At 39.4% G+C, this 25,978-nt stretch overlaps 1 protein-coding gene across 8 annotated transcripts in view; it reads left to right on the top strand.

Annotated features, from left to right (window-relative positions):
- LOC106180982 (QRFP-like peptide receptor) overlaps positions 1–25,978 on the top strand; it is a 78,985-nt gene that overhangs the window by 13,437 nt on the left and 39,570 nt on the right. The window contains exons 1-2 of one of the 8 annotated variants that reach the window (XM_087007228.1): positions 8,037–8,568; positions 22,931–23,063. The exons of 1 other annotated variant lie outside the window; for it this stretch is intronic. The gene's annotated coding sequence lies outside the window, so the exon portion shown is untranslated. Of the gene's footprint in view, positions 1–8,036; positions 8,569–15,763; positions 15,846–15,943; positions 16,137–21,257; positions 21,447–22,930; positions 23,064–23,722; positions 24,011–24,524; positions 24,958–25,978 lie in introns of those variants that run through there. 6 more of the 8 variants (XM_087007226.1, XM_087007230.1, XM_087007227.1 and 3 more) reach the window with 6 other exon arrangements.

Raw genomic sequence — 25,978 nt, 5'->3', positions numbered from 1 at the left:
AAATCAAATGACCGTATTATTGTATCATTGTTCTGGTAGATAAAAAGGAATATCTATTGCCATTGCTTGGTTGTATAATGATGAGTGATGAAAGGGAACCTTCCTACTTGGTCATATTTTTATCTCGGGTGGGACGATATGTCATACACATTACATCAGATATCTAAGGGTGTGATTGTTGAAGTGTTAGTAAAATTATTTTTTATTCAACGATGTCAGTAACTCACTTCATAATTTAAAAAGAAAATTCCATTTTCATATTCACTCAGTCATTATGGAAAGCCTGGACTCAGAGATAGGAAGTTAAGCGTATTAAATGTATCGGAAAATCAAAGCGTGTCCGTGGATCAAACTTCATTTAAAACAAACAGAAAATACATTTTGTGTACAAGGTGCACATCAAGACCATTTTAAACGTGCACCAGTTGAAGTGAACGCGAAGCTGTGGCAATCTATGCTACGAATTCCGTTAATCGTTCCGGCAGATCGCTGCGCTCATATCCATTCGCCTTCACTTAATACTCAGGAAACCCCCAGGTAGATGATGACTGTTACGTCTGTGGTGGGAAAAGCACAGGTTAAAATACCTCCTTGGCTGAGGCGAGATTCGTTTGCCCCACACAGTACAGCGTTTTTCCGTGCAGCAAGATTTCGAAATCCAAAGCATCTCTGGGAGTAAATCGCATTACTCATTCAGCCTATATGAAATTGTTATTGTAGACAATTTTTTTGGAGATTTATTCGTTCCAGAGATATCTTGGTAGAATTAAGCATCTGTTTTTCATCAATCTGCCGAGAAAAACATTATTATTTGCAACACATGATAATTATTGTCTTTTCTCTTATTGGTTTGGTATCCTTGTGGCATTTTCTCGTGCATCTCCACCGAGTTAATCTCATTACAGCGTCCATGTCGCGAATCTTGTCTTCATTAAATGTATCAATGCACCCTCCCCGCGGATCATGTGTGAATCCTTGCAGTCCTGCCTTGTAACATGAACCAAGTGTTTGGAATCGCGTGTACACGATACACGCGGGTTGGCCGTGATTAAGGGGACAAGTTTTGGCTATAGCACGTTGCCAGTTCAGCTCACGGGGGGAAGTTAGGATTCTTGTGTTATTTACTGTAATTCACGCAAACTCTTCATGTCAATCCTGCAACTGTTTAGTTATACATCTTTAACACGAAGGAGAAAGACTTTTTTACAATGCGACTGTCTGCTGCAGATCGTTTATGGAATGTAATCGTTTAAGGTTTGTACCGAGTCAAGTCAAACCAGGTCATTCTGTTATCATTTTCAGAATTTTATTGTTTTGATTTGTTAACAAAAAGCAAAATTCTGGTGTTGTTTGTGTTACGTTTCCATTCCTATAAAGTGTATCTCGGTTCGTATATTTACTTTGATAGAAAATTTTCTCCTCGGCAGAGCGCAAGGAAGCAATTGCCGTCTTTTAACTCAATCGCATTTACGCTAGAAATAATTAGTTCCTACGTGAATCTGGAGTGGGCGAGGAAATTGAAGGTAGGTTGTGAATTTACTAAGGCTGTGTAAGTTTATCTGACATTCTTGTAAAGACATAAAAATATGCATCAAATTGTCGTAAACCCGTGGTATTATTTTTGCGACCGTGCCTTTGCGCCGTCTGAAGCACCGCCACAATATTTATATACCCTAGGTGACGCAACCTTTTGATCCAATCCCAAAGAGCTTCAAATAAACCGAATAAAAGAAACAGTGCGCGCACGCGGTTTCCGTTTATTTGATTTATGGTCTAGTTGAAACAATTTTGTAAAAAAAGCGCTCGAGAAAAAATAAGCGCATTACGACAACAGTTATCAATTATTTGACTTCTAAAAATTCTGCTTGGTGAAGCTGTTATATTTTCAATCATATTACGTCGCCGTCGATATTCATAAATCGAATTTTGCCTCACACATGGGCATTGTTCAGGTTAGGATCGTAGCGCAATAGCATGCAATGGAAATTAAAGGAAAAATAAAGTGTTGTACGAATATAAACAACGCAGCGTTTAATGTTCACCTCCATGACATAAAGGGAGGCGCTCTTAAACTTTATTTCCTAGATTGTGTGATGAACGGGCAATAGCAAGTACACCTGAGAGACTCTGAACGCACATTGGGCGGTAGAGATCGATCGCGGTTAATGTTTCATTTTATTAACACCCATCTTCGTGGTCGTCCCATTATACGACTTTTTGGCTCTTATTGCGTCCGTTATGTTAGTGCTGTATACAAACGCGGCTGCGAGGGGTAATCTTAATATTGAAAAATAACGACCGCCACATACCCGATGCCTCCCATTTGATCAAAACCTCCCTGTTAGATTTAAATGTCATCGATTTTTCTTTTTTCTATTTTATCGGTTTAATTCTTTTGTTTATATCTTATTTCAGCTCGCTTAGTCTCTCAACCTTTCAGGCGTCTTAATTGATTTAATTCCTCCCATCTACGTTCACCACACACACCGGTCCCCGCTGGATTGGAAACTTTGAAATTCTTCATAAATCAAATTAAAAACACCCATCCATAGTTTGATTGTATATTTTTCATTTATTCACCCTTTTATTTATTTGTTGTGACACCAATATTATTCATTTAGTGAATGGCAAGTAAGAAAGTTAATCAGTGACGAAATGGAGCATTTAGCAAATAAATGCCTTTAAAATGTATTTTTACATATTTGTTGGCAATAGGAAAATGTCGTATATGCGTTTTTTTTTTAAATGACCCTCGTGATCAGTTACTTAACCGGCAATGGGAGTCGGTCACACACAGGGGCTATTTCAGGAAAAAAACAACGATTAACTTCACATTTACTAATCTAACATCAAAAGCAAAACCTAATCGCCAAAAATCTAAGGCGGTTGTTACCTAAAGTGACGTCATTATCTCATTGTTAAAATAAACAGAGTAAATCAGTTTCGTTAAATTCGAATTTGAAACAATTTTCCGTTGGTGTGCTTTGTAAATTTACTCGCACGTGCTGCGAAAATGGTTAACCCGGGCTAGGGATCAACCAGAATGTTAACTCGTGTTCGACCCACAGTTTTGCATGTTAAATCACAGCCCTGTACATCCAGGGAGACGTATTTGACCATGGGAAATGTCAGTTCAAAAGTCATTACACAAAGCAAAACATATCCCGTAACAGACGAAAAAAGATCTTGGTTTCAGAAACACTAAGAATGAACTCTACTAGACCATACACAAATACTGAGATCTCCCACCAGGTTGAATATTATTCATGCTTTGGGACTTGGGCAGCCTCAGAGTCTAGAAGGGGTTTTTCATAAAGGTGAAGATAACTGTAATGGTATTTTAATGAGTAGTTTGTGGTCAAAACCGTCAGTCGCGGCGAAGATTGGGTGCAGAGACATTTCAAATTGTTGAAGAGGTTCGGCCATAGTCTATCTTTACCAACAATGCCTTACTCTGTCCCTTTCACCTCGTCTTCTAGAGGGAAAACCTTGTTTGTTTTAAGCAAAGCATCGTTTTTATATCAAGGATAAGATGCCAATGTATTGCGCATTAGTCAGCGGGCTGAGATAATAGAATTTCACGAATGGTATGCACAAAGTGTTACATCAAGTAATCCCCCATAAAACAGGTAATTCCTTCCCTCTTCAGATATTTAATATCAATTTGAATATATTTGAAATTAGCAGGTGATACCTCAACCCCTGCGTCTTTGCAGGGTGGAACAGTTCGAAAACTGGACATAAATTCATTTTTCTTAATTTTACTGCGCCATTCCCACAAGAATATTGATATACCTGGCTACAGCAAGGACTACAAGTATTAATCAATGTTTAAGTCACGGAGGTGGAACAAGCCCTGAAGTATAATGTACTATAGGTGGTTCGAGGTCAATACCCTGGGGACACACCTCGGCAGAACGAAAGGTCACGTGCACATTTGTCTCTGTCACAGATGTGTGCGATTGCAATTGAAATTATGATCGACAAATTTGAAGATCGAAGGCTCACTGCGTATCCGAAGGAAGAATAAATGGTCAAAGTGTGTGTTTCTTAAAAAGTTTAATCTTGTAGCAATAGCAGCGTTGGTATTCCTTCCGAATATTCAATAATTTTGCGTGTTTTAATCAAGTGAATATATTTTGCCGTTGTGCTGTCTCAGAAAAGAAGAGATAGCTGTTTTCAGTTTACATAACTATCCCTGTCTCCCAGATTCTTATAAATCTCTACGTCTAGAAAAAAAATAATAAGGCATATTTGGTCGTATTTCCAGACAAACTGGGACGGTTAACTAAGCACCTGCTCTCTTTGCACATAGCGTGATTACTATGTCTATGTCTAATCACAAAAAGCCAATCCAGTCTACTCTTTACCACAGGCTCTGTCATGACTCAGTTGTGGTGAAAAAATTATTCGCTGGACAGAACTGTGCACAGCTAGTAAATAAATAATTTAATTTATAAGAGGATCCTGGCCGCTGTACCACCTAGCGGTCAGTGAGTGTCAACATCTTCTCACATCAGTCTGATGAAGGCCTTCGCCCATGTTGGTCGTAAGCTAACGGTATGAAAGTATTTCGGCTTGCGTTTGATAATTTTCATTTATGTGAATATGTAGTGAAACATCTCTCTGGCCTAGGTAGAGGCTAGACCCAAACCCCTCCTACACTGTACCCAGCCCTACGCAATCGTTATTTGGGTAAGCCGCGTCTCGTTAGAATTGTTATGGTTAGAACCTCGCCCTCCCAGACGACCGAATAACAAATATACACGCGTTTTTACCAGCTGAAAGTAGTAGTGGTGTTTCTACCCGGCGTGCAAACCGATCAATAGCCGCAACTGAACATATATGGGAGGTGTTACGCAGAGGACGGTTTAGGGAGATCTCCCACTGCCTTGATGGTAAAGGTTTGGGCCTTATTTCCCCTCAGTGTGGCTTCAGGGTGATTGGTTTCCCAAGGGGGTGAGTTAGGGTGTGTGGGCGCACGTGCGTGTTGCCCCGGGAGAAACCTAATATACCACATTACCTCATAACACACACGGCTGGCGAGGCAGCAGTTGCTTCAATATTCAGATAAAAGAAAAGGAAAATATGAAATGTTTACTGAAATTTAATTACAGAAAGCTCTTCTCTGGCAACCATGTCGGAATGTTGTTTACTAAGACTCCCTAATATAACATTGGGTAGAGTTACCACACGAACACGTAGACTATCTGACACCCGGCGTCGCTTCACTTTTTCTCGTCTTTTCTTGTGTATTCATATCCAGCGCTCTATCTTATTTAATTTGACTGTCGGGTTCAGTGTATAAATTACCACTAGCGTCGATAAATAAAAGAATAAGCTCTCTCGGCGTGAGCGCAGATTACTGCATCTTGCACATTATACCCGTGAAGTTCAATCAGATTTTCTAATAAAGCGTCGTTCAGCGGCGGTTGCCCCGTATCAAACACACTGAGCGATTGGGCCTCTGATCGGATCTCAGCGTGCAAGAGAGAATTTCTGAAAAGGCGGTTTGGATTGAAAGGTGAGCTTTTTTCTCAGTTGCTTAGAATAAAATCTCAGAGGAAATACTTTGAAATGGTAATGTTTGCTCGTATATTAGCGCTGAAATTGGTAAAAAGATTTTGGTTGATCCCTTTTAGCGTATCTGTCTGCATTAGTTCATGCGTACCAGCGCTGTTGACTATAATAGTATACAAGGCAACGACAAGTTGCGTCGTAAAGCATCTTTGTCAATGTATATCACAATAATTCACGAGAGTCGAAGGTGTTAGTAGTCCTATCTAATATAAACGACTGTTTTGACCGTCTTTTGGCCGTGATTTCCACGTAGATATATTCGTGTGTATTGTGCGCACTACCTAAGCTGCTGAAGCCTGCATGTTTAAATATGTTCGATGACATTTTTTGGTTCGTAGGATCATACAAAGGGTTGCTTGCGCGCGTTAGTCATGTACAAGTTACGCATACCTTAACGTGTGCTCGCGCTTGTGTTCACCTATGAACGGGTGTGCGGTTGTACGTATTTTTAGACTGCTTGTGCACTTGAGCGAATATGTCATTAAAGTGTTGGCACGTGTTTGCTGAGATTGGCTTGTTTTACGTCCTTTGAGGAACATCATTAAGCAAAGTCTGATCACGCGAAACTTCAATGATGAAGTGAAGTTAAGAACGAAACCCCGTCAGGTCGTGGTTTCGATAGCTTTTCTATCGATTATAATTCTGAATTAACAAGGGTTACAGGGTCTTTATTTCCATATTTCATGTCAAACGCACACGCATTTCCTTTAAAAAATACAATACTTTGATATCAAAACCTCTTTTCCACACACCCACAGATAATACCTCCTATATACTGTTTACGGCTTTTGATTTGAAGACGTAGGCCGTCCAAAAACTTCCACTGATGGTTGTCCTGGTGTACTGAAAGACACACCTTTAACTCTACCAGTGACCTTAAAGACCTAGTAATTTTTAAAGAATTGATATGAGCTTTAATTGCCTATATCTTTCCGTTTTAATGGGATGTGAAAAGTCGAAAAATCCAAATGGCGGAGGATATTAGTGAGGGTATTTCTACTGTGGAGTGACTTGTAACTGATTATATGTATTAGTATCCAGCTAAGAAAATGAGACAAAATTTTACTATGCAACACCTTACCTCGGGAAATCCTTGTAGAAGAAAAGAGGAAATGTAAGTTGAAGTTTTATTTCATGGAAGGTTCCAATTAATTGGATGCCTTCCGTAGACTGAGTAAAAAAATCTTACGCTAATAATCTAGGCGTGCCCTCTGCTCAATAGTGTGTTTTATATCCGAGGCGGGAGCACAGTGAACAAGGGTTTTATGTAATACAGTTGTAGCGCAAAGAAAAAACATTTTTCCGGCGAAGGGAAAGGCGAATTTCCATCCAGGGCTCCGTATCTCGAAAGGTTCGCTACGTGCGCAAGTGTCTCGATTCCATGGCCCCGTATCTCGAAATAGAATCGGTTATGGAATCGAGACACTCGTGCGCAACATAGCGAACCTTTCGAGATACGGAGCCCAGAGTAGCTAGTGATAGACATTCAAAGCACGCACTGATAAGTTTTATCTCTCGTAAAATCCCCATGCGTCGCAGCACTATCCTAATACAGCGAGACACACGTCGTGTTTCGATCAAGTCAACACATGTAATTCAGGAAAAACACGTCGAATCAGGAAATGTTCGACTTTGGTACAGCGATCTTACAACTTCTAGTAACGCCTTACATGACTCGGCGACTATGTGATATAATCCACGTGAACGGAGAAAAGGGTTAATCCCATTGCAAATAAATAGTTTATGTTAAGTTAAGTCAGTTGTTTAAAAACACACCGTATTTATTTTACTCAGTTTCACTTGCAGTGACCCTGATTCAGATCAAACCATAGAAAATGTGCAGCAACTGTTGAAACCAAAATATATCAGTTCTTGTGAATTGAGCATTACCTAGAACCGGGGTTAGGTATGGGTCCACACACAACTAATTGTTTATACTGGTTTACTTAAAGATCCTTTGTAGACTGGATGGTTTACTACGGCAAATTATTTACCATTTCATATTTTGTTGTGACGAATTAAGTTTGCAAAATGTTCCTAGTCAGTATCTATATCAGAATCTTTGTTCAACAATGTTTTATGACAGACGTTTATGATGTATGCTATTGACGAAACAAAGAAATTATAATCTGAGTGAGGTGATAAAATTATTTACGAGTAATGGTAACAGCTGTACTTTTGTCTATTTTGCCGACTTCAGTTAAACATCGGGAACTGGGGACATACGAAAAAGGCGATATGCATTCCCCTTGCCTAAATCCCCTGGGTCTAAAAGCTATCCCCGGGGATTGATTTACCACCCGCTGTTTCATTTTGTTAAAATACCCCAACATTCAGCTGTGCACATCTCAATACATACAAATGTATGTCTGTGTCCACAGGTAAACGGTACGTAAACACGCACATATTACGTCATCGACCTAGCCCCGGCCAGCTGCTGGCGCGTAGAGTATTGTTAGTACAGTTTGTGTGTGCCTCACTGTGCTGAGAGCGTCCCGCGCGGAACGCTACTTAATCCATTAAACATACCGCTACGTTAAAACGCCTCGGTCACTCGACGCCGCGTTCAGCTCAATACTGAGAGTTAATCCTGACCGGTCGCTGCCCTGTGAAAGTGTCACCGTTTGCTGAGACGCCGATGACATAACTTTAAGGGGTTGATAAGATACGGCGAAGGGTTAACCTGTGGTTATTTACGGTGTCCAGTGCGGTGCTATTGAGGCAATGACCGTGCCACGTTGACCTATATAACCGAGCACAGCACATGATTCACTGAGTGAGTGACCAACGGGAAACGGCCAACTGACCCTAACGCTCCGGATATCTCATAGTTAGGCACTCTATAACAGCTTCGCTCCAAGGCTATACATTGCCCAGGGACAGTGTGTGGAAGCTTTCTAGCACCCTAAATGACTCCGTGGGTTGTTATGACGGGGATTCCTTGTATATTACACCACTGATTTACTCTCCGCTGTAGTGAAGACTGAGGTAAGTACGTTATTTACCCCGGGGTTATTACTGTGGACATGAACATCTGGTAGTCTCTCATGACAGGGAAATGATTTAGGTATTGTGTATGTTTTTCTCAGAAGTCCCCTGCATGTCAGTGCATGGCGTTAGTATTTCAGTATTCAAGTTGTCCATCACTTGCAAATATGTCAATTTAAACTCACTAGCCCGGTGTTGATAATAAAAGCAGTGAGGGAAAACGTCTGTGCTTGGACACTGGGATGGGTTTGGGTACAGCTATCTGGACTCCTAAGTCAGAGGCTCCGCTTTTCAAATTAAAAACATCAACATTCCACTCTTAGGATTAACATGAAATTTAGGCCTCCCTTTTCGTTTCTGTGCAAATTTATTTGACGGAATCCCCTTAGCCGCCGAGATTCCTTGTAGGGCATTCACATCTGTTTCTTAAAATCTAAGTTTTTTTCTACCCGTGCTGCGTTATGAAAAATGTGAGTGTGCCAAGGCTATTAATCCGGCATTGTTTATGAAAGATCACGCGCCATTAATTGGCTTCGATGCGTGAGAATAAATCGTCAACTTAAACGATCGTTTTTTAATATTACGTCTGAAATTCAGTTCTTCCCGTTAGATTTTGTTTATCCTACTGTCATTTTCAAAGCTGTGCACTACATCTTTGGTAATCTCTCATCTGATTGATCAAAACATCAAACATGCGCACGCGTACGCGCACACACGCGCAGGCACTTCTAGTTAACTTCCGAGAGAGTTAAGTTGTTCATCGTATGCAGTTTCAGCGGTTTATAATTCAGCTGTAAATTGAGCTGCTGCATACATTATTTAAATTGCATAACATTCAGAACAACTGTATGAAAAAAGCCCGTTTACAGCAGAGCCAGAGCTAGTATCTTCTACCGGTATATATATTGTCAGACTTTCCCAGATCTGTCTATCAATATTTCATAGGTGTCCTTTTTTCCCCTCTTGTCCATTGGCGATTATTTCCCATGCGACGGTTTAATCCCATTATGAATATAATTAAACCTAGCGTTCAATTAGTAACATCTACTTCGTCTGATGAAGGCCTTCGCCCGGGTTAACGTGTAGGTTTCACAATGTTTTGTTGGGTTCAAATAACGATCTTTAGACATTTTCTTTATTAAAAACTGATGGACATTTTTGATGATGTTGAATACTGTAAGGCACTTTATTTCATACATTTTCACTTTTGAGTATCCCCCCCACCCCCCGTTACTTCTTGTATCGGCGGATACAGTCTTGTGTTCGAGCTAAATAACATATAATGTTCTCCTGTTGCATTTTTTTCAACAGAAATGACCTTGATCACGAGAGAGAGCTTTATATCAGTCACGGACATGAATGTCCAGTCAACCACTTAGTTTTTCTCTAGTACCATCACGCCCAGCCCACAGAGAACACGCGTTAAATGGCCATTATCTTGTTGTTAAACTAGCATACACACGCTGGGTATGGTGTTTTTCGGTAAGTACGTCTAACCACTAGGTACATGTAGTAGTCAAAGTGGAATATAAAAATAACAGACAAAATAACCGCATGTCTGGTACTCGGCCACTGTTTGAGACACTAGTGTCATCATATTTATGGTTGGAGAGGTGCGTGGAAGTTTTCCGGTCAGTTAGACAAGTCCGAAGATAAAGACCACCGTCTTAAAACGGAGCGACACAAGGCAGGTAACGCACGACTGCTAGTTACTGGATACAAAGCCACACACCTCTCCACACCTTTTGCTACGTCCGATGATAATCGCTAATGACGTCTACGTATGATATCCTATACCAGGCCCTCCCTAATCTTTTATATCTTGGGCGGATAAAACGTTTTATTCTTACAAGATTATATAGAGAACCCAGTTTTTTAAAGTAAGTTAACTTTGTCGAGATTTGTTTGCACATAGTGGCACTTTAAAATGACCGTGGTTTGACTTATGGACATTACTGATAACTGACGCATGTATTTTAATAAAGGCATCATTGAGAATAGCGGACACACGAAGAAAAAATTATCATTTAGCATAAAAAACCAGGACTGAAGGCAAAATCATTGTCAGTAAGCATTCAGGTAGGCATATTTTGTCTTAGGATTTGCATATTTCAGCTGGTTGAAATAATAAAATTATCTTAACCGGAATCTTTTATTTGTCGCAATACGGAAAATAAAACCCCAATTCTTTCGATATCTTCTAATTGTATTGGTTTTCTCCCTGCTTGTTCACACTTTCTCATTGTCAAGTACTCGGCCACAGTACATGAGATTCTATTTTTGCCACTTTACTGAAAGATTCCTTGTATAATCATTGTTTGTTTGGACGTAACCCGAGTTGCCCTCTCTGTGTCTTCATAGTCTTGGCCATCGCTTATCTAATATTCATACTCACCTGTCAAAATAACAGGTTAACACTGCTATATTCCCATATTAAGACGTTTACATTTATGTGTTTGGCTATAAATACAGTCTTTGGCATGAGGCTGAAGTGGTCGGTTTAACATGGTAACTGGCATTGTACACACGTTAATGTCATGGACCCCAGCTTGTCAGTTTAACTAATAAATACACTTAAGAAAACGCTTCAACGTAATTTTAGTTCGAATTGCGCAATAAATGTGATGACAAAATGGTAGCGGTGAGTTCTATTAAAGAGATGGTGATCCTTTCTCTTTGGTTCCATTCATTTTTTTTCTGCAAGAAAAACACTTTATCTTGCCACACAGCTTTGTTTAGAGTTATTTTGGGCATTTAAAAATAAATTAGCAAATTCTGTCTTTATTTCAACTGCTTTTCCATGGAGTACTCAATATACTCGTATGATTTGGTGAACACGTAAAGGTACCATATCGGAATTACCAAACTCGGTGACAAGAACAAGTGCGATACTTTAATGACATTTCCAAACCTGATATTTAAGATTTGTGTTTGTAACCTGATATTTCAACCTGTGTCGCATAACTGATCTGAATATAGAAATTACCACTGCGATAACTAACACATTCCAGACATGTCGCATTTTACGATATTTTATTTCCTCAACTATTATTGCTTTGAGTCACTAATAAGAACGTATTTTCTGACAAGATCCAGTCTCTCTTGTTAAAAATCACTTATGTCATTGTACCAGTGTCAAGTATTACCTGAAATCGTTGTGCTAAGGAATAAAGTGCAACAGTTTTGTTCGAATTAAGTGAGTTACCACCATAATGTCAGCTTTTTAAAAGTGTAACGCTATTTAGAAGTTTGTATCCAAAGTCCGCTATGATGTGTACTGACGTGGCCGTTATACCTGTTTTAGGGCCCATTCCCAAACCGTATCGTACTAACTGTGGATCGATCTAACTCTGAGGGGATTCTCGCTAAATTGCAATCAACTTTAGCGGCTTAGATGTCTGTCGCACCCACTGAAGCTGCCAGGGGTAATGAACTATCGTTTAACAGCTTCAGTAGGCGTGCCAGACATCTAAGCTGCTTAAGCTGAAAGCAATTTAGTGAGAAAACCATTGGAGATGGATCGATCCTGTTAGTTCGATCTAGGTATGGGAATCCAGTCCTAGTGTAGACTCCACGCAGCAGGACAATCATATCGCAAACATTTGTGGGGAGCTCTCTCTTTAAGTGGCGGCTGATCAAACTATAAGGCAATCAATCAGTCAAAACCTACTAAGACTTAATGACTGTTTACTCGTGTCTCAGACGCTCGGTTACTGATGACATTTTGGACAGCGCGGAAGTATTTCTCGAACGTGGTAAAACGGTGATTGTGGAAATGTTAAACAGATCTTGAATTGTGACCTTGAATAAATTTGTTTTCTGCTTACTGACTACGTTTCCTATCAGCGATTAAAGACAGGCCACAAAGAAGTCGGTCAAAAAAAAGCTCTGTTCATGTTTTTGTTTTGTTTAACCAGAATCATACTGTAAATGTTGATGTTAATCCAGTGCAATTCTTTATTTGACGTAAACAATTTGTACTCCGCGGTGCTTGACACATACGTTACCACGCAATGACGGACTTTACATGTAGAATAGCTCAATAAAGTGCCTTGTAAGCGCTCAAGTGCAAGCCAAGCCGTGGTTTAGCAATTGCACTTTGTGGCTTCGCGTTTTGGCCAGAAAACTGTTGTCAGTCTCAGTGGTTTGAATCAGTAAATAGGGCCGTTCACAATGGATTTTGTAGATCTAGCTAATGCGCACTCACTTCACGGGGACTTTCGCTGAATGTAATCGGATTATCCAGCTTTCCATATTCTACTCGACGCCAGGAGGAGACGTGTTAGTCTAATTATCTGATTGCATTCAGCGAGAGTCCCCGTGGAGCTAGAGCGCATTGACTTGGTCTACAAAACATTGTTCACGGTCATTTAGTACATTTTATGCCTCTAACTTCTCTCAGAAAACTGATTTGTTTATGTGATGGCATTTCAGAATTGTAAACCAGTTTAGCTCATGTTTGTAGACTTGTAATAAGCGCGGGGGGGGGGGGGGGGGGGGGGGGGGTGAACATATTCAGGATAGACAACGAAACAATCACTCTTCTATCATCTATATCGTAGGGGAAAACATGGAGTATTATATGGCTGCACAAAAGAGAATTACATCGAGAACGATGCAACGCTCTGTGCAATGTTAACGGGTTATCTTAGGGTGTATTCCCAGAGATTTAGATCGATCCAGTGATTAAGATTTAGATCGACCTAACTCCCGGGGGGTTTACGCTAAATTGCAGTCAGCCGAGCGCACACCATAGTTAATTACCCCCTTACAGCTTGTAGTAGGCGGGACAGACGCTTAAACCGGCTAAGCTGACAGTAATCTAGTGAGACTCCCCACAGTTATAGATCGATCTAAAATCAATGGGAATGGGGTCTTATACTGGGTCCTTGGTCAGTTAATGCTGTTAATGCCTGTAACTTGGTTCTTAAGGCACAGTTACCAGTAGGCGGGTGAATACCGTCAGTGACATATCATGTAGGAATATGGTATATAGTGTGCCACACGCCATATGAAGATTACTTATGTAAGTATTCTCCAGGATAAAGTAATTAGGTGTAGGAGTTACTTTACTTTATTTTTTTCACCTAAAAGCAATTTGGCAATGATGGAGGAAGTTGGCATGAAAACCCTCTTAAATGGTGTATCTCGTTAGGAAAATGTTTCCGTGACAGACGTAGTTCTGTACACGTACTAGTAACATCGGTCTCTGATTTTAATCTTTTTTTTCTGGCAAAAGAACTATATATTCGATTATTTTGAAAACTTGGTTGTAGTATTGTTTTGTTTTATCTATGTAAGAATGTTGCGATCCAGGATTTTGTCTTTTTACTTTCCAATCACTATTTTCCTCTTAAACAATGGATCTTAACCCTTAATGTTGGTTTGGTCAGCGATTCGTCTCTAGAGCGAGCCTTTTATATTCGTTTCGCTTAAAGGGATAACAACTGTTCATTTTGGCCAAAACACGGATTTCCCTGGGGTAAAGGACAATTTTCTCACACATATACTTACCAATGGTTAATGAATCCATTCCGACATTCAAAGTTAGTCCTTGGTTTTTTTTCTAAAAAGTTTGGCTTTTTGTAATATTTTCTTGAGAGATTATTACAGAGTGTAGCCATCCATGGAGGTCACGTGATGTGATGGTAAGCACAAATTCCAGAATAATTATGTTAACCGCCGATTTGGTGGTAAAATATATTTTATTTTATTTCTATGAGTTGTTTGCAATGTATTTATTGGGAAATGTGAATTTCATACGAACTGTTGTTATCCCTTTAATGTGCAGTTTTTCGCTGATGTGCAGTGATTCAGCGTTCAAGCATATAATTCATTTTGGAGGTGTGTCAATTGTCTTTGGCCTCAGTTAATTCCCATTTACAGACCTAAATCAATTATCTCTGTCCGATATGCACACTTTTGCATGTTCCCGGTAAAATTGTATTGTAGCTTGCCAACAATAATGTGTTTGTCTAAATACAATTGATGCGCAGCTAGCTTTGATATGTTTTGTACCCATTATATGTGGCATTATATGGACAGATATAGACATTGTCAGCATTTTTATATACACTGCGTGGGTTGCATGTATTTAACAGACCATCAAAACTACGCACGTGCGTGTCAGCGTACGCTCGCTGATGGACCTGAGAGGAAATTAAGGGTGAATCTCGCTTAGCAATACTTGATTACTGAGCGTCTTCTTATTTATCTTCAGCTTTTTTATGGTTTTCGAATGTGACCGCAAGGTCCTTACTCTTCCATTTACTCTGACAGAACATTCACCTTAGCAGAGCTCCGGTTGTGCTAAAATGCGTTAGGTGAGACACGCGTGGCGCGACGCAGCATTATATTGCCTTCTGTTGTTTTAGCGATGTTACTATGTGTTGATGCTTGGCACGAGCGTGGGTTATTGTTTGTATAACGTCTGGCCGATCTGAATGGTTTTCCTGATGTTTTTGGTCAATTGTTGTTCGCGTCCTAAATGACTTTATCAATAATCTATAACGGGACTTGCCGTGTAACCCTTAAGTCGTTAGTTTTTCGCCGATTCCGACACACACATTTTAGTTCATATTTATATGCGTTATTGCAGTAGTATTATTCAAGACAATGAATGTTTGCCTCAGTGTAGTATCTAGATTATTTATTGTCTGTGTTTGATCAAGGGCTCTTTATTTATGCATGACCACCTGCATTTCTCCGCTAAACACATTTCGCAAACTGTTACTTAACAGTTTGAACCAGCTAGCAGTTCTTGTGCATTTAACAATGTATATTATCCATATCAATGTTATATCGATGTTTATTGAACGTGATTTTAAATAGAAGATTTTTCCAGTTCAGTCGATTAAACAGCAGATTATTTGAGGACTTTTTACTTGCTCACATTAACCCCTATTTTGGTGAGGCAAAATCACCCGTATTTGGTCAGAGGTTACAGCTGAAACTCCAAATATCAATCACGTATCCAATCGAACGACGACAGGGCATAGTCTAACAAGGCACCTGTATTAAATATGCAAGGTGAAATTGCTCACGATACCGTAATATTTAAAATAATCCATACTTGAAGCAGGGCCAATGCTTGTTACGTAATGCGTTCTGAATAAAACGCGATAAGCTATGCGAGACTGGTTTTCATTATCAAGAGGTCTCATATATATATAGCCTATACTTCAGCCTGTGCACGCTCACATATATATCCAAGCATATAAGTAGCGGCTAGAGACTAACCACTTATAAGCTACTCGGACATATACTTTGCTCTACGGGTGAGTACGTTTACATCTATTAACTAGCTTTTAAACGGCTCCGCTCGCTCAGAGACATCGGAGTATTTACACCCTCTTATCAACAGTTTCCAGAAAGCCAGGCGTTAAGAGAATCATTGTTAATCACCTCAGGGCAAGTGATTAGGTGTTCGAGCCAATATCGGCGTTAAAAGCGAGGGTTTATTAGGGTATTATTGCGCAAAGTTTCATTGGTGTTTGTTGAGGTTGGAGAGTCGCTGTTGACCTACGGGAGAACGGTACTTTAGACGGAACGCGCCCTAAGAGGAGTTAGTAAGTTGTATTAGTAGATTTACTTATATTTAAACGATCTAATTTAAGGGGTAATTGAGCCACCGAATTGCAAAAGTAAAATGAACGTACTTCATCTTTATAATTTCTCAATTATTCATGCGTCCCCGTTATTGATGGTAATATATTCAATGTGAACGATATATTTGGTGACTTGTCTTACATAACACAAGTACATGTGTATAGAGTGAAGTGGTCAATGAAGTCCAGTTGAACCAGCTGTCCTGACGTTGCGCACTCGTTTATTGCGCAGATGTTCGTGACAATTCGGCCTAATATAGTATAGCCCTACTGCGTTATACTGCATGATTGCGTTTTTGTTTTTGCTTTATCTTCTTCTACAAGTCAACAATGGGAAGCCTACCTATAATATTTACATAAGATATCGTAGAAACTCTATGATCTCGTGTTATGGGTATAAAATCGTTCTGGTATTTTGTATTGATTTCATCATTTTACAGTCAATTGAACTTACTAATTAGTCTCCTTTTCTTTTAGAGCAGTAACAGAACTTCAGTAAGCGTGTGAATATTTAACTACATGAAATGTTTATTATTAAAATTTTGTTGATACGAACCTCACGATACGAACAATGATACACGTCAAGATTTTTTCTGTACACATTGGTATTTTTATTGTGGTGTTCTTTACTCGGAGTACGTTTTCTTGTACAGGTATGTACAGGTTATAAAACCGCTTGACCTCTTCAGCGGACGTATCTACTTGTATGTCTAGTATCTATTTAGACAAAACAGCGTGATCCCCCCTCTTCCTATCAGTTGTGTGGAGAACATTCAACCCCTGTAGTTCTTAATCAATTCCTGCCCACACTCTTTTGATATATATATTTCCAAATACATACATAAAAGAAATCCGTGTGTATTAGTTCTTTTTTCATTTTCAATGTTTTTTTTTTTGAATCAATGAAACACCGGACCAGATTAAAGGAATGTCTTGAAAGTCAATACCTCCTTCCCTTCAGAGAATTTATATCGACGGGGAAGTTCTTATCAGTTTTTTGTTGAAAAACATGTGTAAAGGTATATAGCGACTGTGTACAGAGCATATGTAACTTCGTGTTTGATCACGGCAGCCGTCTAACTCATGTTTCTGTGTGTGTGTATCACTTACGCAGACTAGCAATACGTACGTAGAGAGTAATAGGAACCCTCTCCATAACAATTGCCTGGCTTTAAAAAGATATTTGGGATATTTAAGCTGGTGACCCATTGATAAATAATAATAACGTGAGTCTATTGTGTGAATTCTGCTTCTGGATGATATATTTCATTTTAATGATTACATTTTAATCAAAATTTGATGTAGCGATTTCATATCCAATTTAACTAATCAAAGCAGTGGCAATATGTTTGTTACATGTTTAACTGTTTGTGGTATCGTATTTCACATAATTGTTTGAATTTTGAGAAAACACCAGTGTTTATCAGATAAGTTTATTCAAGCAGTAAAATGTAAGCTCGATCTATATTGACCTTGATTGCAGGTTTGAATGGAAATGTTGCTTTGTAAAAAAGTCGAGCAAACATTTTGGAAATCGTTCTGCTGGGAAGTAATGTATCACTATATCTGAGATTTCCGCTGGGCTCTAAGAGATACGATATCCAGGCCCGTAGCCAGCAATTTCAAAATGGGAGTTCTTTTTCTGAAAAAGTGGATCTTTTACCCTGAAACCTGCATGTGCCCTAATAAAATTTTAACCAGAGGGGATCTTTTCCCAGCAAAAAGGAGGGGTGGGTTGCTTCAAACGCCCCGGCTACAGGCCTGAATATCATATCAAGACGCCTAATGACGAAGTTGTTTTCTTAAACCGTCAGTGGCAGAATAGTTAGAAAATTAGGGTGTCCCTCTTCATCCCTGCTTTTCATCCATCTACGTTTCTCCTTTTTTCTCTCTACTTCTATGCTTGAATTTTGAAAACCGATATCATTTGAAAAATCCAAATTGACAAAACTAACATATTGATGTGGCTACTTTAAGTGTAAATAGTGCGCAATGCTGAATACCCATTACGTTTGATTAATTTCATGCTTTTTCACAGCTGTCAAGTCTAAATGTTATAAATTCTTATTCGCAATGTTGCGGACTTTGAATGAGTGCTTTCCGTTGTAATTCAGAGCATATTTGTTTGTAGTAGGTTGCATTGGTTAAAATAAAGACTGACATGTACAAAACTCTCCACGCACATGTACAAACACAAGCTGATAATTAAGGAGCGGATGTACCCAAATATAGCTAAAAATAGCCATTTTTGGTTTTTTATGTCTGATTATTGGTTAAACGTGTATTTAACGTTTAACAGAATAAATTTTTTACATTTTGAACAAAAAATTTGTTTTTTCTGATTATTCTGATGCTGCACACATCGACAGCGGTGGCCTGGTATATGCCCCGCCTTCGTTGTCAAGGGCCGTTGGCATGGGTAAACTCGGTGGGCGGACCTTAGCAGCATCAGCACGTCTAGGGAAACAATAGAACAGGGATGCGCCATGCCCCCTTTGTCATAAACAGCGATCGGCAAAGCAGTGCCTATTGTTCCGCTTAAGCTGTTTTGATAGTCTCTCTTGATTGTGATCAGCGCTAAGATGAATCTTTTCCGACACATTGGATTTGCTCGAAATACTCGTTCTCCCTTGTATATTGCTTGTTGTTACACGCGTTCTTTCGATTTTCTTGTTAACTTTTTGAGATACGCAAAAGAAAAGAAGAAAATTCCGTTGCTTGCTACCCGTGACAACAATCGTCATTCTTTCTATCCATTTTCGCCAACAGGTCGATGCAGTTTAGTGTTAGATTTTAAAAATATACATGGGGGTAACTAGGCATACGCACGGATGCACTGTGCGTACATTTTTTTGGCCAACCATGATATTATTTTATATAAATTTAGTGTATTTTTCACGGAATATAAAGAAATTCTCTGCTTATTAAAGTCACCTGTATGGAATATACTGGAATAACACACAAGATTGTTTTGCGTAAATACAGGACTTGAGCCCACACTCTAGCATAATTATTCACTGGGTGGCGCATAGGTTCAATACATGTGCATTAAAGAAAGTAAAGCAAATAAATCTAATGATATCGCTAGACTCCGCGCGAACTATATCAGGCTGAGGTCACGAAAGAGCTTATTATAAACATTTTGACTTTTCCGAATTATGAGCTGGAGAATTAGCCTTAGCATCAATTCTAGGTACAGTTCTGGATTCATGTACGCACTTTAAAGGCCGACATAGTGTTTTTTTTTCTTCAACAATTATCGCAGAATTTTTCCTGACTCACCCAACTTTAGACATTTCCTCTAACAAAGCCTTTCTGGTTGCGTCTATTTCTTGTTGTTGGTGGTCCGATCGGCGTCCTGTAACACGACCGTGTTTTCGAACCATTTTTCGCTTGGCGAATGTGGACAAGACCGCATGCGATGCTGCTATTGTGTGCACATCCTAGAGCGCATCCCTAACACTTGCCCCGACGGCAATTGACATGGCCACTGATTGCTTGGGTCATTAGGGCTTACTTGATTGCCTTTCAATCATTCTGGCAGTGCTAGCGGTAACCCCTTGAAGTTACTAACAGGAGGTGAGATTGATACAAAAATAAGATTTTCTGACATCCAAATACATGCAAACAAGCTAATTTCAACCGGCAAAAGAGTACCCATCTTCGCGATCGTCAGAATGATAACAGGTAAAGCTGTCAACAATTTTATTTGCTTATATGGACAATTAACTTCACTGAAAGGGTTTTTGCTCGTTTTCTTTGCTTTCAATATTGACGAGATAGCGTTATCTTAACAAGCTTTAACTATCTACCTGTACACCTGAGGGAGACCAAATTCACCATGCTAATTATGAACAGTATGCTCTAAAAGTGCTTTTTAAGAAATTTTGATTGATCCTCTCTTTTCTAATTTATAGACTTTGAAAGTGAAAATTCCCTAATATTTTGATGTAATTTCACGTTTTTATAGATAAAATCAACAATAAGTGTCTGAAGAAAAATCCCTGACTCCATGCTGTAGTACTTTGTTCAAGTGTCATAATGACATCAAAAGCAAGTTTATAGCTGTCCAGGTGCCTGAGAAAATCAGGTGTATAAAAATGGTGTTTTTGTCCCCAAAATCCCAATATTACGTCACACGATGAAGTTAAAGCTGTGTTCCAAGCATAATTAGATATTTTGAAGATACGTTAAATGAATGTGACAGGAATAAAAAAGCCAAGACCTTTATTTTAAGAGAAAATCTCAAACCTACATTCCCTCCTTAAAATGGGTTATTGTAAAGATGTAAAGTGTGTTCCTTGCGGTAGTAACTGTATTGATTGTGTCAACTATGTTGGGAACCCAATCAGTCTCCTCTGTCCAGTAGAGGTCACGGTCACTTAATTATTGTCATTTCCCTGTACTGCCGTAGTCACTTAATGTCACGGTCACTCTATCAGTGTCAGTCCAAATAGACCGCTCGGGTGGACACAGATAGTACCCTAGATAACATTCAAGTTGGAGAAGATACCACTTATGTCCGGCGAACATGGTCAGTTGCAAGCTTAGCTACCGGCCTCGCAATGTTTGAACCATCTGAATTGAGATTTAACTCGAATATTTCCTAAATTAAAGACCTAAAAATTAAGTGAACTTTAACAGGTTGGTTGCAGTGCATTATAAAAAAGGGCATTTAGCCTTCTTCACACACACTCACACACACACACACACACACACACACACTAAGAAAAGATTGCCTTGTGAGGCCTGGTAGCTGCATATTCTGGCAACTGGAAACCACTGGTACACACTTTGTATTGTGTTATATATTTACTGCCATATTTCGAGGTAAAAGAAACTGTTTTTGAACGTCTCAACTACAGTTGCCAGTTACAGTAAGGTATTTATGTGTAAATGGAAACACACTTTGAGCGGAGTTGACGGCCCTGTGGAAATTGAGCCAATACTTCAGCGTGTGCGCTGGCTTGAGATAAAGATCATTTTGATTTGACACTACCCCCTTGGAAGAACAATAGCTATAAGACAAGGACACAAAAGTTAAGATGATTTGGTGGTTTTTGGTGGTCAGCTCATAGCTTTCATCTTTAACGGGCTTCACGAACATTTTATTCAGAGCATGAAAAAGACGTGTTCGATTGAGCGTTTAATTTTTGGTCATGTGATCTGATCAAATGGACGTGACATTATTCAGTGTAGACCAAGTAGGGCCTATATTTGACAAGAAATGACTCGAGATTCAGAGGCGCCGGTTGATGTTAAATGACAGCTGTAGGTAAACTTATTTAAATTTAGATCGCTTTTATCGTTATTATTGCCATTACTTGTGCGTGTGCATGTGCGCATCGCTGTGCGCGTTGGTGAGCGATTGTGATGCCTACATACAGTATGAATAGTTGCATTATTTTAATGGCTGTTCCCTGTACTCATGCAACGTCGGTAGGCACGTGCTTTGTGTGCATGCGGCAGTCTGAGTTCCAGTACATGAACCTTTTTTGGTCGAATTTATCGTATGACTGCATCTATGTTTGTGATTTTTTGTTAAAGGAAGCATCTCTTCACGAGGTAGGTTCTTGTTAGCGCTTAACTTATAATGATGACTGTTGAACTTCTACATCAACACGTATCACATCACGACAATAACGGAGGAATGACTCCAAATGCAATTGAATTATTCGGAAGGATAAACTTGATACACGTAACACATAGTGGCAAAGCGGTGTTGCATTATAAGCTATCGCAGCCACTGTTGTGGCTTCGATAGCTTATAATGCATTGTAGGAAGATATTTGGGAAGATATTTGGCCAGGCAGACATTGAGGGCGATGTAACCCTACATATACACATGAAGGGTGGATGGATGGATGGATGGCTCAAAAGCTTACAGTCCGTTTATAGATTTGACGAGAATATTTGGAAGAGTCGTGGAATTCCCAAGATTAGCATATTTATTTGATAATAAGGACTATTACCGAATCGTGGTAATCTAATGTCATTACAATTGACGAGATCTCATACCTTTAAAGTAGCATTCGCCAACAAGGAAATCTTATTTGAAGCTATATTTAAGCAAAATCGTTTAACGCGACGCTTTACGCTTTGCCAATGTATTTTTTTCTAATTATTCACCAACGCAATTAACTATAATCGATGCGGACCAGTTATTTCCCATGTATACCTGTCAGAAATTGGCCGCATTCAGGTGACCGAGTGATTTACGGAGATACATTGTAATGAACAGATTAGGGATTTATTTGTAGGTGGAAATCGTTAAAGCACTTTAAAAATGAGCCGTATCCCATTTCAGCGTGTTTTATCGTATTGATGTCGAAATAAGGAGGTGTGAGCTCGTATCATACATGACGCGAAATCCATAAACATTGTGGGCCTCGATACGCAGTCTCGGGTTTCAATGTTCTTTTCGCATTGAAAACAGATTAAATGTCGTAAACAAGGCCTACTCATGTCAGATAATGGGGATCAATTTTTAAGCTCGCGTTTTGATGCCAAAATCTCCTCTGCTTTGCCTGTCAACTTACCGTGTGATGCTGTCGTGCAGTTCTGGTTGTTTGACATCCATTTGGCTTGACGATATCACAAAACTTTAAACAAGACACAGAAAATTATTAACCTTTATGATCTCTATTTTATCTTTAAATCAGGGTAACTTCTGTTCGGGTCAAATATGTCTATCATATTCTGGTTCAGTCGTTTCTGAGGCACCTAATTAAACGTATTTGAATATTCCATCGTAGAATGGAGATGCCACCAAGATTGGATAACAAGACAAGTGTGACAAGTCGCCCCTCGAGATGCTAGACCTCTCTGAACTGAACGCTTAATGTGAGTGACAAAATCAAGGTTGAATTCTCACTGGACAGGTGTAAGGTGGGTAGGTCGACTTTGCAGAACAATCGCTTCAAATGAGAAAAAATATCATGCTGATCTCTTCCTCTTGTGTCTGATGTCTGATAAATGTCCACTTTTGATTATTACGGAAATATTTTCATTGGTCATTAGTCAGGGTAGTGTCTGTGGATGTTGTGTGAAATGGGACCATGTTCAAGCTTCAGACAATTTCTAATAGAATTGCTTTGAGTCACATCAAAATATATATGAATATTTATTTTATCACACCCTTTCCTCTGGATGTCTGAAGTAAATGTTTGTGTTCCAATACTGGCAAGAAGGTAAACTTGCTGGCATCCAATCAACGACACTGAGCTAAACATGACTATTCTTTCTTAAAATGATGTTAAAATTGACAGAAGCGTTTCAGTCTGGTCGGAAAGTAAGCTTAATGACTTCCCTGATTGTTTATGCAGATACTGCAATGGTTTGAGAGATGATAGAGTCAGTTGATCTTGATCAGTTTGTAGACGCTTGGTGGCGCTATGATCGAGGTGGAGCCGGAGGTGGGCAGGCTGGCATTATATTTCAGGGAGTGAAAGTCAGCGTCACCTTGCGTCTTTGCTCAGGCGATTGCTCAGCCTTTTGATGAGGATAGCTTCTATAATTACACCCCATTTAGCTTCCTTACCGAGTGATTTGACTTTGTCCGTATTGAAACTTAGTTTGATCTTTACCAGTGAATAGTTTGGGTTGGGGCTTAATTTAAATTATATATTCATAAAAACTCACTCAAGTTTAGGTAGGATGAATGGAAGAGTTCTTCAAGTGTTCACTTTCTCTTCCGGGGGCCCCCACGTGTCAGTAATCACGTGCTACTTTTACCTGAGAGGCTCATAGAAGAGAGAATTTGAAAAAGAGATTATTGTGTGCGTTCTGCTTGCTTAGCGATCATCTAGAGATGATTTACTTCCCCAGCCGATAAGGTAGGCAAGATAGCAGATGTTTCCTTTGCCGCATCTTCGAATTGTTCAAATATAACTGCTATTATGATAATTAATATATACTTAAATATATGTTAAAAGAAATATTAGTTCAAATTCTGCTTCACATGATATCGACTGAGACTGATTTTAGTTTGTGATGGTTCCAGTGTCAAAATATTTTAATTTCTAAGCCGAACTGCCTCGTAAGAGCTGTTTTTTCAGTTGAATATCATAGTTTTCATTTATCAACCGCTGCAGGAAGTAAGTGCAGACCGCAGAATATTAGGAGGATAAAAAAGACAATAGTTTCCTGTCACTGTCGTTAGCTGGTAACTATGATTTCTGTTTTTTTCTTTATTATTTCCTTTTTAAGTATGGGTGTAGCTGTTTGCAACATGTGCATACATAAGTCTTGCTCAAATTAAAAGCCACCTCATTTATATGTGTACAACAATATTATGAAAAAAATCTGTTTTGAAAATAATTGAATTTTAAAATGTTCCATTAAGTGACATACCCAATGGATCCAACAGACTGAATTACTGATGTTATTTTACGTTGTCAGGGTAATAGTAACTTGTTATTCCTTACAATGGCAATGAGTTTTTTTGCTGTTCTAAATCCGCAGGTGTAGTCTTTTTTTAAGACAGAGATGTCTTTTTGTTCAGGACATTTAAGAGCGTGGAATTGTGTTTGAGGAATTTCTGGAAAAGGAAATATGTCAAAGCTATGCAAAGTTATTACGGTTGTGAGGGTTTTCTGAATGGCGATCACAAGGGCAAATGTTCAACAGTGCCACTATATTACTGCGCGTTTTAGTGACATCCTTGTTGACTCTTAACAGCTGAGATATGTTGGCGTGATCCTTAATTCTATGCACTTGAAAGGTATTGCTACTAGTATTTATAGGAATAATGCTTTGGACGAATCTGCTCCCAGTTTTAGAGGTACTTAAAATTTGCTTAGTTTCTAGAGTCAATTTTCAAGATAACGATATACCTTGCTACTCTATCAGTTTTAATAATATTTCACCTTAATATTGACAAGCGGATGAATTTCACCACATGCTTGCCAATTTCCCTATGCCAAAGCAACTTAATTAAGATCGGGGAAGTGACTTGCAGTTTTTATTGAATCAGAGGATCTTAGATAACGTGAAGTGGGCGCCGAGGCCAAATTAGTGAATTGATGTCTAACTCTTGAAATCATTCTCATAAGTGAAGCGAAGTAGTGATAACTCTTGAAATCATTCTCATAAGTGAAGCGAAGTAGTGACTTACATCGTCGATGTAATAACCTTGACCGTGTGTGTGTGTGTGTGTGCGTGTGCGTGTGCGTGTGTGTGTGTGTGTGTGTGCACGCGTGCATGTTTATGTGTTTGTGTGTGTGTGCGCGCGATTACGTTTGTTTGTGTGTGTGCGTGTGTGAACGTGTATGTGTGTGTGTGCTTGCGTTTGCGCGTATTTATGTGTTTGTGTGTGTATGAGTGTGTGTTAAGGTGTGCTGCATCATCTCTCCATCCTGTCTCAGAATACAAGTACAGGTTGTCAAAAAGTTCGCCTGAGGTCTTCCTCCTCTAGTTAATGTGCATCCAGGGGAAGTCCTTTGGGTTGTGCAGAAACAGACATGGCGTACTGATAGGAGCCTTGTTAAACCACAGCGACAAATTATTGACACGGTGTTTGCACTGATAACCCTGCCTGCCACGAGACGTGTATTTCCTCAGTTCTCGTCAGTTCAGCTCAGAACGCGTTCACCTTCAGACAGCGCGTGGGTCTTGGTTCCTTGATTCCGAGAAATCCCCTAGGTGCTCTAGGGGAAACTCACCGTTTTATGTGTCTGGATGAAGTGTCCCGCTGTAGGGGAAACAACAGTCGTATGTAGACTAATCCATCGTGGCCAGCATGTGACGGGATGCACCTGATTTTAAACGTACCAATTTATCCCCAGGTTTCACCTTACTTTGAT

Source organism: Lingula anatina, chromosome 2 (genome assembly GCF_051362555.1).
Source record: "Lingula anatina isolate TDL-2025a chromosome 2, LinAna3.0, whole genome shotgun sequence".
NCBI classification, from domain to species: Eukaryota; Metazoa; Brachiopoda; class Lingulata; order Lingulida; family Lingulidae; genus Lingula; species Lingula anatina.
The sequence above is the reverse complement of the archived record's forward strand: the minus strand, read 5'-3'. Positions and strand labels throughout refer to the sequence as shown.